This window comes from Phyllobates terribilis, unplaced genomic scaffold (genome assembly GCF_046119375.1).
Source record: "Phyllobates terribilis strain yellow unplaced genomic scaffold, ASM4611937v1 Scaffold_1__5_contigs__length_1240528914, whole genome shotgun sequence".
Taxonomy (NCBI): Eukaryota; Metazoa; Chordata; class Amphibia; order Anura; family Dendrobatidae; genus Phyllobates; species Phyllobates terribilis.
In genome coordinates, this window is record NW_027362761.1 from 581,165,625 (window position 1) to 581,182,959 (window position 17,335).

A 17,335-nucleotide genomic window follows, 5' to 3' on the forward strand; every position below is an offset into this window, starting at 1 on the left:
ATTCATCACACCGTGGGGGTTATATGAGTGGATCTGCATACCATTTGGGCTCAGTTCAGCTCCAGAAGAAATTCAGAGGAGCCTGGAGACCTGTTTGGAAGGATTGAGGGATGATAACTGCCAGCCGTACTTGGATGACAATGTGGTACACAGCAAAACCTTCCGAGGGCATGCCGAACACGTGAAGACCGTATTACAGCAGTATCAACAACATGGCGTTAAGTTGACCCCAAAGAAGTATGAACTGTTCAAAAGACAAGTCCGATTTCTAGGGAAAATTGTGTCCGGAGAAAGATATACCATGGACCCAGCAGAAATCGCTCTGGTACTGGCCTTAAAAGACAAGCTGCCCTCTACTGTTGGGAAGTTGAGGCAGATCTTAGGATTCCTCTCCTACTATCGTACTTGTGTTCGGAACTTCTCCGGGATTGCCGGCTCACTATACCTCCTCTTGGGGGGGAGACAGTCAACAACACCCATGGAGAAAAAGAAGAACGCGAGTAGGACTGGGCTTAAAAGAAACAACGCCGTTTCGTCCCAACAGCCCATTTTCTGGACAGCAGACCACCAGGAGGCATTGGAAGAACTAGTAGACAACCTGGTAAAACCACCCATCTTGGGATATCCTGATTTCAATTTACCATTTGTTCTTCATTGTAACGCTTCTTAAGTTGGACTGGGAGCTGTCCTGTATCAGCATCAAGATGGAAAATTGAGAGTCATAGGTTACGGTTCTAGAAAGTTGACAGACTCCTAGAAGAATTACCATCTACATTCCGGTAAATTGGAGTTCCTGGCATTGAAATGGGCTATTGGGCTATCTGTGAACAATTTAGAGATTATCTCTACTACAGCAAAGAGTTTGAGGTATACACTGACAACAACCCTTTGACCTATGTCCTCACTACAGCCAAACTGAATGCAATGGGTCAGAGATGGGTCGCTGAACTAGCAGACTTCAATTTCAGCATCAAGTACAGGCCAGGAAAATGCAATGCGGATGCTGAAGGATTGTCGAGAATGCCACTAGAGCCTGAGGAGTTCATGCTAGAATGCTCGGATGTAGTCAGTCTGGAAGCAATTGAGAGCACTACCCAAGCAGTGCAAGCTTATCAAGAGGAAGACACACCGTTGTGGTGTCCGTTGACGGTGGAAACCACCATAAAAGCGAGAGAACAAGATCACCCCCTGTCCATTCAATAACTGCCAAAAGGAAAAATCCATAGAGCACAACGGGAAGATCAGATAATTGGTAGAATACTACTTTATGTGGATCAAAATCAGTTTCCAAGTAAACGGGAGAGAGAAAATAAGTCACCAGTAGTATCTGTTTTAGTTAAAAAATGAAGACGGTATCCTGTATTGTAAAGGAGGACAAAACCTGCAGTTGGTACTACCCAGAGTATTACGTAGGTTGGTCTTCAAAGAACTTCATGAAAACATGGGACACCTGGGAGTGGAAAGGACAACCAACTTAATCTGTGAACATTTTTTCTGCCCGTGCATGCAGAGAGATATTGAGAAGTACGTGACCGGGGAGTGTGGGTGTCTGAAAGATAAACGTCCCAACACATCAACCCGGGCACCTATGGGCAACATCCAAACTACGTATCCGTTTGAGATGGTCTCAATAGACTTTTTACATTTCGAGACGTGCAAGGGTGGTTACAAATACATATTGGTGGTGATGGACCATTTTACTCGATTTTCCCAAGTATATGCCACCAGCAATAAAGCTGGTTGAACAGCGGCAGAAAAGATCTTCAATGATTTTGCTTTGAGGTTTGGGTTCCCCACGAGGTTACACCACGACCAAGGAAGAGAATTTGAGACCCAGCTCTTTGCCAAGCTAGGAAAGTACTGTAGAATTCAGAGATCCCACACAATGCCCTATCACCCCGAAGGTAATGGACAAGTGGAACGTTTTAACCGGACATTATTGTCGATGTTGCGCACTTTAACAGTTGACGAGAAGAAAGACTGGAAGAGTTCCCTGTCAAAAGTGGTACATGCCTATAACTGTACAAAGAACGAGGCAACGCGTTACTCACCTTTCTTCCTATTGTATGGACGATTGCCAAGACTGCCAGTCGACATCATATTTGATAGTCGGGTGTCAGAGACTTACAAAACGTATCCGGAGTACATTCGGAAATGGAAGGAACGGATGGCAGAGGCATACAACATAGCGTCCAAAGTTGTTACTCAAGGGCATAGCAAGAGTAAGGAGTACTGTGATCGAAAATGTTATGGAGCAGAATTGACACCGGGAAGTTGGGTGCTAGTCAAGAACGTACATGAAAAAGGTGGTCCAGGAAAACTTCATTCGTACTTGGAAGACAAGGTGCATATGGTCGTGAAGAGGAAAGCCGATGATAATCAAGTGTATGAAATCCGATTGGAAACAGGGGACAAGAAAACCAGAGTAGTCCATTGGAATTTAATACTACCCTGTGATTATCTCCCATCACTGCAAGACTTCCCAGGAGCAGATCGCCATCAACCGAGACTACCACCGGCAGAAGCTCTGGAGGTGGATAGTGACCTTGAGAGTTCTGATGAAGAGCACGCTTTTTTATTTCTTGGACCGGCAAAGTGAGGGATGTACCACCCTCAGGAGAGTGAACTAAGTCCCGAAGCATCAGAGTTTGTACCAAGGAATACAGATGAAGACCAATACAGATCTGACAATCGAACACCTGTCATTGAAGAGACCGATCGACACTTAGGAGTAGCAGAATTACCAGACCAGGTGGAAAGGGACGATTCAAGAGAAGCACAGGAATTTACTCTCCTGCCTTATGACTGGATGGAGAACCATTGTTCTGCTTACTCCATTATAACTTATTAGGAGTCATCTTTGGATGTACAATTCTGTATATAATAGGGCACTTTCACTTTCAATTAATTTTTTGATCGGATTGATTTTTAATTTCTGGAATTATAATAACATTAGTACTTGCACTTGCACTTTTGAATATATAACTTTTATATAATTCCTGTGGGTATTTATACTTACTTTAATTTATGTATTGTTTTTGGTAATATATACTGTACATATATGGACAATGATCATATAAATAATTAAATGGTAATAACTACCTATCTTTCCCCCCAATCTGGTGTATACATCTTGCTTATGATAGACATACCCCTTGTTTCCCCCTCCTGAGCTACTTTTTATATTCATTATTTATTGTTTTTTTTATTGTTTTTTTGTAGTTTAACATGTCCTTGTATTTTATCTGGTGTTTTTTAATATATCTGAATTAATACTAAAATATATTTATGGTGTCCTTTTCAAATATCAATTTTTTGGTTGTATAGTTAGTGATTACAGCCTGAAGTCCAAAATAGAGCTGTGGGCCCAAGGCAGCTATAAAGCAGTGGGGCTCAAGAGGCAACGTGTAAGCTGGTCTTGGAACCATAGCAATAAAAGACAAGGCTGAACAGATCGAGGCACGGCCACTACTGCCGTAGTGGGCTATAGATAGACAGAAAGAAAATAACATGGAGATGGAAAGTTCAAGTTATTTATGCTTTACTAGATGGTGGCCCGATTCTAACGCATCGGGTATTCTAGAATATGTATGTGACCGACCGGGCGCAATCAGTAGAGTGGTGTTTAAATTTGGCGCCAATATCGCTGCTTGGTCGCGGCCGGCCACCGCGACCATTAAGCAAAGCGTTGTTTAAACTTAGTGCCAATAATTATGATTGGTCGCGGCCAGCGAACGCGACCAATCAGCAGAGCGGGGTTTAAATTTGGCGCCAATAATGCTGATTGGTCGCGGTGGCCAGCCATGACCAATCAGCGATATGGGCGGCAAATTTAAACGCCGCTCTGCTGATTTGTCGCGACCGCGTTGTGGCGTTGATGTGCGGGTACTTCTAGCTGCATCGCCGCTGACTTCCATGCGGCGACCGTCGGGAGATCAGCGGCTAGTGCCGCTAATCTCCCGACGGCAAGTGTGAAGGGAGGAACGGGGAGCGAGGCCGCCGGTCGGGGTACTTGGGCTGCGAGCAGCCGGGAGATGAGCGTCTGGCACCGCTCATCTCTCGGCTGCGTCGCCGCTGATCTCCAGACGGTGGCCTGCGTGTTTAAAATCCGGCGCCAATTCGCGGACGTGCTGCAGCCGTCGCTGATTGATCGCGGCCGGCTGGGCGCAATCAATCACAGAAGCGGGTTTTAAATTTCGCAGCAACATCGGTGATTGGTCGCGGCCGCGACCAATCAGCGAACCGTGTTATTGAGTACTGGAGAGCGAGTTTAAATTTGGCGCCCAAATATCTGATTGGTCCCGGGCAGCGGCCACGACCAATCAGCAGAGCGGCGTTTAAATTTGCCGCCCATATCGATGATTGGTCGCGGCCGGCGGCTGCGACCAATCAGCGTCGTATTAGTGAGGACCGGGGGGCGGCGCTGCCTGTGCGGGTACTTCCGCTGCGAGCAGCTGGGAGATGAGCGGCTGCTCGCAGCAGAAGCATCCCGACCGGCGGCGCCGCTCCCTGGTCCTCCATTCACACTTGCCGTCGGGAGATCAGTGGTCGTAGCCGCATGGAGGTCAGCGGCGCCGCCGGTCGGGGTATTTCTGCTGCTAGCGCCGCTCATCTCCTGGCTGCATCGCCGCTGACCTCCGTCCGGCAGATGAGCCACTAACGGCCGCCATCTTTTTTCTGAAATCCTGCGTCGCTGATTGACCGCTGGCCGGACCAATGAGCGACGCGGGATTTCCTGGACAGACAGACAGACAGACGGGATAAAACAATTATATATATTAGATGCTGTGTAATTGAAAAGTATTATGTCAGCTCTATGCCACCACTTGTAACCATCTAGCTGATGGCTCTGTTCTATGCAGAAGATTTGCGTAATGTATTGACTACCTGCTACTTTGTGTACATAGTTGCTAACAAGTTTAACAGTGAAGAACGTTCTATTTTCATAAAGTGGTCTGAGATCTTCCTTGTGTACAGCATAAATCGAGGGTTCCCATACAGTCATACAATATGCAACTAGAGTAAGAGATATCTGAATAAGCCAGTAATGCATGCACACCCAGAGGATCCCATGTCACTGGTGTTTGGAGTTGCAACAGAACACATTGACCCTGTGAAAGCCTTACAGATATACTGATTCCAGCAATGTGTCACTTACTGGACTTTTTATCAGCAGGAGATTATCACTAGAGGACTAGTAAACCTATTACCATGAGATCCTCAACATTCACAAACTCTGTATAACCCTGTCCCCACCAATGACTGGCAGCTTTCTGCCTATGCACAGTGGTCACAAAAGCTGCCAATCAGTGGTGTGGGAGTGGTTATACAGAGCTAAGCATTCAGAGAACTGCTAGAAGCAGAGAAAACAGGGATTTTATCAAAACTGCAGCAAGCAGCTCAGTAAGTGATACATTTTTGGAATTAGGGTCTCTTACCCTATATTATGCTGCTCTCAAAAACCTGATGACAGATTCCTTTTAAAACTAATTTTCCTAGGTAACCACATCCACTTTTCAAAAGTGGCATAAAATAGCAAAACGTGGCAAATTTTGACATTGATTATATAAAATATATATATTGCATTACTGCCACATAGACAATACTATGAAGGTACTTTAGTGCATAAATTGGCTAATTCCTCTGTGCCCACAAGCCATGACAAGGTGACAATATTTTTTACTTTTTGTATCAGATAAGCCTCTCCTGGGTAAAAAGCCTCCAAATGTAAAGTACAGGTAGGACTTTACACTTAAACAGTGTAGTAAACACTCTTGCTTTCTGATTTGTCTGTGTGCATAACCTCATCCTTTCCTACTTGGTTTCTCCTTCCCTTTCCTTCCCGGTGTTCCCCTCTGTTGCTTGTGAGTGCATATTTGTATGATTGGTAATTTAATTTATCCCTGTATGTCTTCCCTTTTTAGTCTGGTTTGTGTTTTGTTATAGACTACTATTCCCCACTTCCCTGGGTGGGGGAGGGGACAGATACAGGATGATTTAGGAGCTTTGCAAGGCACGCTACCCCGGCATCTTCACCATTAGAAGTAAGCCGAGGAGCAGGGATAGCTAGGGCGCCCCTAGTTTTAGAGATAGGGAAGGAGCCCTTAGCTCCAGGATATCTAACAACAGTGTTGTGATAATTTCTGTGTTCCCATCTTCCTCGTGGGGGACCACACTCCAGACCAGTCCTCCTGCTACATCCACGACGTATTGTTTTTTTAGGCTAAGTGTGCTGTGCAGACAAGGGAATTACATCTGCCCCTTGGGTGCTAGTCCTCAGGCTATTCTGCAGGTTTCTTCAGGTCAGTCCATCACCATACGGCCCACTGGAATGGGGGAAATAATTCCCTCACATGTTTTCTGACTGTCCTTTAGCTGATCTCCAACTGAACTTTGACTAGACTGAAGAAAACTATGGTTGCTGCAGTTTTAGTGCACCCAAAAACTCCTCCCACCAAGATATTCTCCTAGAAACTGGCTCAGTGGAGAGGTTAACTATATACTTTCTAAACTGATGCAATAAGTGCTGACTCACAGTGGACAATAATACAAACCCTTACAGAAAATAGTGCAAGACGTTCATATTATAAATAAGGTACCCTAGAGTTGAGTATTACTATAATGTTATTACATCCTCACCCTTCATTTACATGCCTGTCCCCAAGCATGGGACACGGGCAGTAAAGACTGGAAGAGGCAACATGTACTAGCCCAACGGTGCCCTCTGGCACTAAAGTGAAAACAGTAAGAACATTCAATACACATTATAAAAACATTTTACGTACATATATCCAATCCATGTACAGTACGAAATTAGTTGAAAACAGTTTGCCAAAGATCTCAGCCAGGGGAGTCACGCTGAACTCACAATGCTGTTACCTTTTTGTCACTAAGAGCCCTCTGCTGCCCCCTATCGTCAGGACAATTACACAATTGACTGAAGATTAACGGAGGAGTCCACAGGCTGTTTCCACTACTAGGGCAGTTATTGGAGAACTAACGGTGAGCGTATGGTATATACACCTCTGATTCCAAATCATGGAATATGTACATACCTCGGTATGGTCATTGCTAACTCCACAATAACCCAAGTAAGATTATTATCTGACACCACCAATCGTTTATAGGCCGATTTTACACCTGACAGGTAGCTTATGGCTTTCAGGAGTGTGGTTTACAGAACAGAAGGAACTATTAAATTTTATATTTAATTCAGAAAAATAGGCAGTGTTAATTAAATACAGTGCCTACAAGTAGTATTCAACCCCCTGCAGATTTAGCTGGTTTGATAAGATGCAAATAAGTTAGAGCCTTCAAACTGCAAATGAGAGTAGGTTTTATGAACAGAAGCATAAATCTTACAAACCAAAAAGTTATGTTGCTCAGTTGAATTTTATTCAATTTTAAACATAAAAGTGTGGGTCAATTATTATACAACCCCTATGTTTAATATTTTGTGGAATAACCCTTGTTTGCAATTACAGCTAATAATCGTCTTTTATAAGACCTGATCAGGCTGACACAGGTCTGTGGAGTTATCTTGGCCCACTCCTCCATGCAGATCTTCTCCAAGTTATCTAGGTTCTTTTGGTGTCTCATGTGGACTTTATTCTTGAGCTCCTTCCACAAGTTTTCAATTGGGTTAAGGTCAGGAGACTGACTAGGCCACTCCAACACCTTGACTTTTTCCCTCTTGAACCAGGCCTTGGTTTTCTTGGCTGTGTGCTTTGGGTCGTTGTCTTGTTGGAAGATGAAATTACGACCCATCTTAAGATCCTTGATGGAGGAGCGGAGGTTCTTGGCCAAAATCTCCAGGTAGGCCGTGCTATCCATCTTCCCATGGATGCGGACCAGATGGCCAGGCCCCTTGGCAGAGAAAGAGCCCCACAGCATGATGCTGCCACCACCATGCTTGACTGTAGGGATGGTATTCTTGGGGTCGTATGCAGTGCCATCCAGTCTCCAAACGTCACGTGTGTGGTTGGCACCAAAGATCTCGATCTTGGTCTCATCAGACCATAGAACCTTGAACCAGTCTGTCTCAGAGTCCTCCAAGTGATCATGAGCAAACTGTAGACGAGCCTTGACATGACGCTTTGAAAGTAAAGGTACCTTACGGGCTCGTCTGGAACGGAGACCATTGCGGTGGAGTACGTTACTTATGGTATTGACTGAAACCAATGTCCCCACTGCCATGAGATCTTCCCGGAGCTCCTTCCTTGTTGTCCTTGGGTTAGCCTTGACTCTTCGGACAAGCCTGGCCTCGGCACGGGAGGACACTTTCAAAGGCTGTCCAGGCCGTGGAAGGCTAACAGTAGTTCCATAAGCCTTCCACTTACGGATGATGCTCCCAACAGTGGAGACAGGTAGGCCCAACTCCTTGGAAAGGGTTTTGTACCCCTTGCCAGCCTTGTGACCCTCCACGATCTTGTCTCTGATGGCCTTGGAATGCTCCTTTGTCTTTCCCATGTTGACCATGTCTGAGTGCTGTTCACAAGTTTGGGGAGGGTCTTAAATAGTCAGAAAAGGCTGGCAAAAGAGATCTTTAATCCACACATGTGAAGCTCATTATTCTTGGTGCCTGAACTACTTCTTAATACTTTAGGGGACCAAACAGAATTCTTGTGGTTTGAGGGGTTTAATAATAAATGACACTCTGAATTAACTTTTAACGTTTAAAAAAAAAAAAAGTTGCTGCAGTGCATTTCCCACTTCCAGGCTGATCTACAGTACAAATGTCACAATGCCAAGTTAATTCCGCATGTGTCAACCAGCAAAATCTGCAGGGGGTTGAATACTACTTGTAGGTACTGTATATACAAAAGATTTTACAAGGGCACAACACAATATAGCATATATAATTACATAAAATAAACAGGATTAATAAAAGATTTACTAAACGCTGGTCACAGACATGGCTCATCTTATGGTAGCAATCTGAGTGAAAAACATCTGGTTATCGTGGATCAACTCTACACTGATATGTATCTTCCTTAACATTGAACACAGATCATAATTTGCCTTGTCTTTTTATTATCACCTAAGTTATACCCTCATACCTCTCCTTGATAACTCGTAACAGGGCTGGTCATGCAATGTGGCTTCAGTTTCAGAAAATTATGATATTCCCAACATTCATGATTTTTTTGCTCAGGAGGGTCGCAGGCATTCGACATCACCGTCATGTTTTTTATCCGGATTTTACCTTTTCATTGATAGGAAACTTGGATGGCTGTTGTCAGCTATCTGGTCACTATTGATTTGGGGCTGAATGGCATGTCTCACAGTTATGAAAAAATATACATGTTCTTCCCCTATTAGTCATGAAGTTAAAAATGTATGTCCCATCAATATCGAATCAATGCTAACCCCAATATTAATAACTGAACATTGGATACACAAAGTCTGGGGAAGTTCTTTCATCATAGAAGCTCATCCCAGAGAAGAGAAGAGCCTACTTCTCTGCTTTTTATCAAACAAACCCCATACTTCATGTCTATTCCCAGCAAATATATCTTAATTATCTGTCCACACCAGGGATTCTGGACTTCAAAAAGAGTTTTAATTCGTTTTGTAGCTTCTTAGCTACCACTAATTTCCTTTCTGCCCCATATGTCAATTGTGTAATTCTACTTCAAGGAGGGTTGTAGATGGTAAGCTCTTTCTCCTACTGGAGATTCTGTGTGATAGAGGGGGTTGAATGCCCCCTCACTGGAGAGGCCTTATGGAATACAATTGTTTTCTATGTCACATTTTATGAAACTTGTATCAAAATAGTACAAAAGTCCTTGCAAATCTTCTTTACCCTATAAGAAATAAGAACATGTAAAAACAGTAAACAACACGCATAGACAGTTTCTATGGTAAAACTATTGAGGTAGCTTGTGCAGTTGTAGAAAAAAAAGCAGGTCTTTAGCAGGTGTTCTGCCCATTAGGGCAGAAGACTATTTTAAATTTCTGTTGTCACTTAATTAAGCTGTAATACTTTGTTAGTGATGTCTAATGTGGTAATAGCACCATCAGGTCATGTTTAATTATATTACATGTTGTTTTTCTGTACAGCAATCTGTTGCATTGTGGTAGGGACCAATGCATTGTGGGTAAGAAGGTCCTGGTGAAGCAGTCATTTTGTAAGAAGCAGACTAGCAGAACATTTGTGTAAAACTGTCTCCTGCTTTATGTTACTGAAATTCCATTGTCAGGGAGATATTGATGTCAGGAAAATGTTCTTCCATATTTCCCTGACATGGATATTGACCATTTCTCCCTTTGTCAGTACCAAGCTGTCTCCATAAAAATCTCAGCACAAAGCCCCAATTAACACAGTCCAGAGATGACAATCTACAGTGTCTTCCTGCAAATTATCACTCACAGCCAAAATAGCTCACACAAACAAACTGCTGGCATCCCAGAAGTGTTATAACTTCGTTAAGATGCGAGCATCTTGTCCCTGGCACACGAAGGGGGTAATTAGCGGCAGGATTGCACTAATTTGCATGTAACTAGGAAAACTTGTTTCCCAAGCTTCAAAAAGAAGTTTATAGACACTTTGACTCCAAAACGAAATATGAAATATTGTAAATCTCATATGTCTGACAATAATGGGACCTATATTTTTAGTGGCAGGGACAGCCGAGGAAGGTATACATAGTTTTTCATTCCTGTAAACAAAATCAGGGAGCTGTAGCGCAAAAACACCAGAATAGCAGACTGCAACTATGCGATGTGTGGTCTCTAAATGCAGGTAAAATCATAATGTAAAAAATGGCGTAGTTTGCAAGCTTCTGCGATCAATGAGCGATGAGTTATCGCAGAAGTTAGCATTTTTAATAAAAATGTGCAGGCTGGAGTCCAGCCCACATGATGTCACCACAAGGGGCGTGTGGACAGATCTTCTCTTAGGTATAAGAGAACCCATGGAAAATACAGGAGCACTCATTGCCAGGGGGGTATAAGGATTATAAGCAATGGGTTTGCGTTCGATAACACTCAAATCAAACTGGGGAGCCCCTCCTCCACCTATATTGAATCGTCATAGCGATCGTATAGCAAGCTATCTTCTTTTATCCTGTTTATTTTATGTAACTGCTTATGTATTTTAATGTCTCCTATGTAACATCCTTGTGTATATATTTTTCCTAAACATTGCCTCCCTTTTGGATTAAATATAAAATTTTATAGTTCTGTTTCTTTTGTCCTGTAATCGTTCCCTTCCCCGAAGCCATATACGCTGCCAAAATGCAGGCGTCCAGCCAGGCCTATATTATAATTCAAACTCAGCTGGTGGTGGCAGGGAATAATAATAATTGGGCTATTGTGAAGCTGACAGTGACAATACGGGGGGCATTAACACGTATTCCATGCGTTGGAATCCCGAGGTGTGACGCCATACTCTCGCTGGTCGCTTGCCAATACCTAAAGAGTGAGTAGTCTGGATCGTGTGCTCGCGATTCCGGACGAAATCACTAGCATAGTGACGGCACGGTGAGATATTGCGTGATCTCCCTGGTGTTGTCGCTGTGGTGATCCCTGACATCCATTATCCTGGATAAAGTATATCTGGTAAGGGAACTCTCTCTGTTCTGTGGTATTGTGTATTCAGAACTAGTGATGAGCGATACCTTCCGATATCTGCAAATATCGGATCGGATTGGATCGGACCGATACCCCAAAAGTATCGGATATCGCCGATTCCGATACCGGAAACCAATGCAAGTCAATGGGACAGAAATATCGGAATGAAAATAAACCCTTTCTTTCCTTGTAGGTTAATTCTACATGAAGGAAAACAACTAAGAATAATGTAGAATGTATTGGGGGAGGTGGGGGAGACAGTAAAGGCATAGAGGTTTAGCCCAATCAAATGGAATAGCAGGAATTAATATTTTTTTTAAGACGTTCTGAGTTACGGAAATATTGACTATGTTAAGTATTTTTATATTTTGTCAGATATTTATGTTTCACTACTTCCATGCTCTTCACCTTCTTTTTTACTTCTCCCACACTTTCTCCTTCATCATCCTCAGCATCAGCATCTTTTTCATCAACTTCTTCTTCACCTTCTTCATCTTCTTCTTCTTCACCTTCTTCGTATTATTCTTTTTTTTACATTCTTTATATTCTTCTTATTCAACTATTATTCTTCTTCATATTCTACTTCTTCATCTTCTTCATATTCTTCTTCATAATATTCTTATTTGTGACAGGCATTCCTGTAGTTGTTATCTATAAAAGTTTGAACATTACACCTTTCGTTCCGCCGGTCACAAAAGATTTACAACAGGATTTGTCCGCGTTCAGTTTGGCCTGCAGCGGCAGGTCTTTTCCAGGGGCACCACGAGGAGGAACGGACTCAACCCGATACACTGCTTAGTCATCTTCTGCTTATAGTTTAGATATTATCTTTTGCTCTGATTTTTAGTCTTATGCTTAATGTTCTTCCGCTTTTTGTTCTGCAGCTTCTTGTACTTCTGCTTCTTGGTTTTCTGTCTCTTGTTCTTCTGTATCTTGGTGGTTGTCTTCTCTTCTTTGTCCTCTTGGTCAACTTCTTCAGGGTCATCTTCTTGGTCTTCTTCGGGGTGGTCTTCAGGGTCGTCGTCTTCAGGGTCGTCGTCTTTAGGGTCGTCGTCTTTAGGGTCCTCGTCTTTAGGGTCCTCGTCTTTAGGGTCGTCGTTTTCGGGGTCCTCGTCTTCGGGGTCCTCGTCTTCTTCGGGGTGGTCTTCAGGGTCCTCATCTTCTTCGGGGTGGTCTTCAGGGTCCTCATCTTCAGGGTCGTCGTCTTCGGGGTCCTCGTCGTCTTCAGGGTCCTCGTCTTCAGGGTCCTCGTCAGGGAGATTCAGAGTGATTACCAAGAACCATTTCAAAAAGCTTGAACTTGGAAATGTAGCAGAAGGTACAAAAAGGCTGAGGAACTACCGAGGACCAGCTGACGGTACTGGAACCCGGATGGGTAGCAGAAGGTACAAGAGCCAATGGAACTACCGAGGACCAGCTGACGGTACTGGAACTCGGTTACTAAGCAGGAGGTACCTGTGCCAGAAAGCACTACCAAGGACCAGCAGACGTTGGTGGAACATGGATACCGAGAAGGAGTCACCTAATCCAAAGGCACTGCCGAGAACCAGCTGACGGTACTGGAACCCGGATGGGTAGCAGAAGGTACAAGAGCCAATGGAACTACCGAGGACCAGCTGACTGTATTGGAACTCGGTTACTAAGCAGGAGGTACCTGTGCCAGAAAGCACTACCAAGGACCAGCAGATGTTGGTGGAACTTGGATACCGAGAAGGAGGCACCTAATCCAAAGGCACTGCCGAGAACCAGCTGACGGTACTGGAACCTGGATGGGTAGCAGAAGGTACCCATGTAAAAAAAAGTTTCAAGGCCGCGAGCCGGTCGCAGTTACCAAAACCCACAGTCCTACAGGGGGTGCTTGTCCTATTGGTACTATGGAACCAGCCTTCATTGCCAGATCCCGCAGCCCACATAGGAGTCACCTAAACTGCGGGCACCATAAAGTCGGCTAACCCGACCGCAACACGACAGGACAACGCATTGGAGGCAAAGTGACATTGACACTACCCGGAAACAGCTGGCGTGCTGGAACCAAGCTGGGCAGGAGGGAGTACCCGTGCCAAAGACACTGCCGAGAATCAGCTGACGGTACTGGAACCTGGATGGGTAGTAGAAGGTACAAGAGCAAATGGAACTACCGAGGACCAGCTGACGGTACTGGAACCCGGATGGGTAGCAGAAGGTACAAGAGCCAATGGAACTACCGGAGACCAGCTGACAGTACTGGAACTCGGTTACTAAGCAGGAGGTACCAGTGCCAGAAAGCACTACCAAGGACCAGCAGACGTTGGTGGAACTTGGATACCGAGAAGGAGGCACCTAATCCAAAGGCACTGCCGAGAACCAGCTGACGGTACTGGAACCCGGATGGGTAGCAGAAGGTACCCATGTAAAAAAAAGTTTCAAGGCTGCGAGCCGGCCGCAGTTACCAAAACCCACAGTCCTACAGGGGGTGCTTGTCCTATTGGCACTATGGAACCAGCCTTCATTGCCAGATCCCGCAGCCCACATAGGAGTCACCTAAACTGCAGGCACCATAGAGTCGGCTAACCCAACCGCAACACGACAGGACAACGCATTGGAGGCAAAGTGACGTTGACACTACCCAGAAACAGCTGGCGTTCTGGAACCAGGCTGGGCAGGAGGGAGTACCCGTGCCAAAGACACTGCCGAGAACCAGCTGACGGTACTGGAACCCGGATGGGTAGTAGAAGGTACAAGAGCAAATGGAACTACCGAGGACCAGCTGACGGTACTGGAACCCGGATGGGTAGCAGAAGGTACAAGAGCCAATGGAACTACCGAAGACCAGCTGACGGTACTGGAACTCGGTTACTAAGCAGGAGGTACCTGTGCCAGAAAGCACTACCAAGGACCAGCAGACGTTGGTGGAACTTGGATACCGAGAAGGAGGCACCTAATCCAAAGGCACTGCCGAGAACCAGCTAACGGTACTGGAACCCGGATGGGTAGCAGAAGGTACCCATGTAAAAAAAGTTTCAAGGCCGCGTGCCGGCCGCAGTTACCAAAACCCACAGTCCTACAGGGGGTGCTTGTCCTATTGGCACTATGGAACCAGCCTTCATTGCCAGATCCCGCAGCCCACATAGGAGTCACCTAAACTGCAGGCACCATAGAGTCGGCTAACCCGACCGCAACACGACAGGACAACGCATTGGAGGCAAAGTGACGTTGACACTACCCGGAAACAGCTGGCGTGCTGGAACCAGGCTGGGCAGGAGGGAGTACCCGTGCCAAAGACACTGCTGGGAAACAGCTGGCGGTGCTGGAACCCCGGGTAAATACTAAAAACAGAGTGGAGCCAGAGGCGTAATTGGAGCAACTTTAAAATCTGTAGTAGTGAGAATGTGGACAGAGCAGGAGAAATTGCCGTCCGCACAGCAGGGGAACAGCTGACGTTACTGAACCCCAATAACACGGCAGCAAGTGTTGACTGTGCAGACGGCACTTCCGAGCGCCAACTGGCGGTGTTGGAGCTCAGGGATAATACTGAAAACAGAGGAGCCAGAGGTGTAATTGGAGCAACTTTAAAATCTGTAGTAGTGAGAATGTGGACAGAGCAGGAGAAATTGCCGTCCGCACAGCAGGGGAACAGCTGACGTTACTGAACCCCAATAACACGGCAGCAAGTGTTGACTGTGCAAACGGCACATCCGAGCAGCAACTAGCGGTATTGGAGCCCAGGGTAAATACTGAAAACAGAGGAGCCAGAGGTGTAATTGGAGCAAGTTTTAAATCAGTAGTACAGTGGATGTGGACAAAGCAGGAGAATTTGCCGGACACACAGCAGGGGAACAGCTGACGTTACTGAACCCCAATAACACGGCAGCAAGTGTTGACTGTGCAGACGGCACTTCCGAGCGCCAACTGGCAGTGTTGGAGCTCAGGGATTACAGTTCAGGTGGTAGAAACATGAACACAACAGAAGACCTGGATACTGTTGCCAACCAATTATTTATTCTGGAAGAGGACTGGCAAATGCATGAGAGATCCAGGCCTTGTTCATTTTGAGAAAAGTAAGCCGGTCAACGTTATCGGAGGATAGTCGCATGCGGTGGTCTGTTAGTACACCACCTGCGGCACTAAAGACGGGTTCCGATAATACACTAGCAGCAGGGCAAGCTAGCACCTCCAATGCATGCTGACTAAGCTCTGGCCATGTATCCAGCTTACAGACCCAAAACTTGAAGGGAGAAGAGCCGTCTGGGAGTACACTAAGAGGGCAAGACATGTAGTCTGTCACCATCTGACGGAAACGTTGCCTCCTGCTGACTGGAGCCGTCTGTGATGGTGTAGACATTTGTGGGGGCGGGGACACAAAACTTTGCCACATTTCGGCCATACTGGTCTTGCCTTGTGCTGAGGCGCTGCTTCTGCTCCCTCTTTGTGCAGAGCTTCCTCCACTGCCTCGACGCACTGAGCTGCTTTGTAAAGCACTAGCAGCACTGCTCTCGGTTGGAATGGAGAACATGATGGAATGCACCAGTGCGTCTTGGTACTCCCGCATTTTACGCTCCCGGTTCAACGGTGTTATGAGGCTTTGTAAGTTGTCCCGGTAGCGAGGATCTAGGAGGGTGGACACCCAATAATCAGCCGTGTTGAGAATGTGGGCGATGTGGCGGTCGTTTCTCAAGCACTGCAGCATGAAATCAACCATGTGCTGCAGACTGCCAACTGGCCAAGAAACGCAGTCCCCTGCTTGAGGCGTGATCTCTGCCTGCTCTGCATCACCCCACCCTCGCTCTAGATACTGACTACTAGAGCATTGTGTACCTCCCTCCTCTGGACAGATGTCTTCCTCATCCATTGACTCCTCCTCATCCTCCTCACAAAGTGTCCCCTGCCTAGGCCTTTGTGAGGAACCACGTTGCGCAGACTGTAGAGAAGCAGATGGCATTTGTGACTCCACCTCTTCCAAAACCTCGTCCCTTAGTGCTTGCAGTGTTTTTTCAAGCAGGCAGATAAGGGGGATAGTCATGCTGACTAGTGCATCATCTGCACTCACCATCCGCGTGGAATAATCGAAGGCACGCAAAACGTAGCAAAAGTCCTTCATAGAGGCCCACTCAGTGGTGGTGAAGTGTGAACGGCGCGCACTGTGACTTGTTTGCGCCTGCTGCAGCTGGTACTCCATTACTGCTGCCTGCTGCTCACACAACCTCTCCAACATATGTAACGTTGAATTCCACCTGGTGGGTAGGTCACATATGATGCGATGTTCCGGAAGACGTAATCGGCGCTGCAGAGCTGCAATGCACGATCTTGCGTTGCTGGAATGCCGCAAGTGAGCGCACTCTATGCGGACCTTGTGAAGCAGTGAATCAAGATCCGGATAGTCCCTCAAAAAACTCTGCACGACCAAGTTGAGCACATGTGCCAGACATGGGATGTGAGTGAGGTTGCCTAGGCCCAGAGCTGCCACCAGATTTCCTCCATTGTCACACACTACCATGCCTGGCTGGAGATTCGCTGGCACAAACCACACGTCGCTCTGCTGCTTGATGACATTCCAGAGCTCCTGCGCTGTGTGGCTTCGATTCCCCAAAGAAATTAATTTTAATACGGCCTGTTGACGTTTCGGCCACGGCTGTGCTCATATCGGTCATCATAGCAGGTAACCCGTTCACGGGTCGATGTGGAGGTAGACCGTGACGGCTCCTGCAGCGCTGATTCAGAGGAACTGCAGTATGAGGAGGAGTCAATGTGTTCAGACTGGATTCCTGCAATCCTTGGAGTTGGC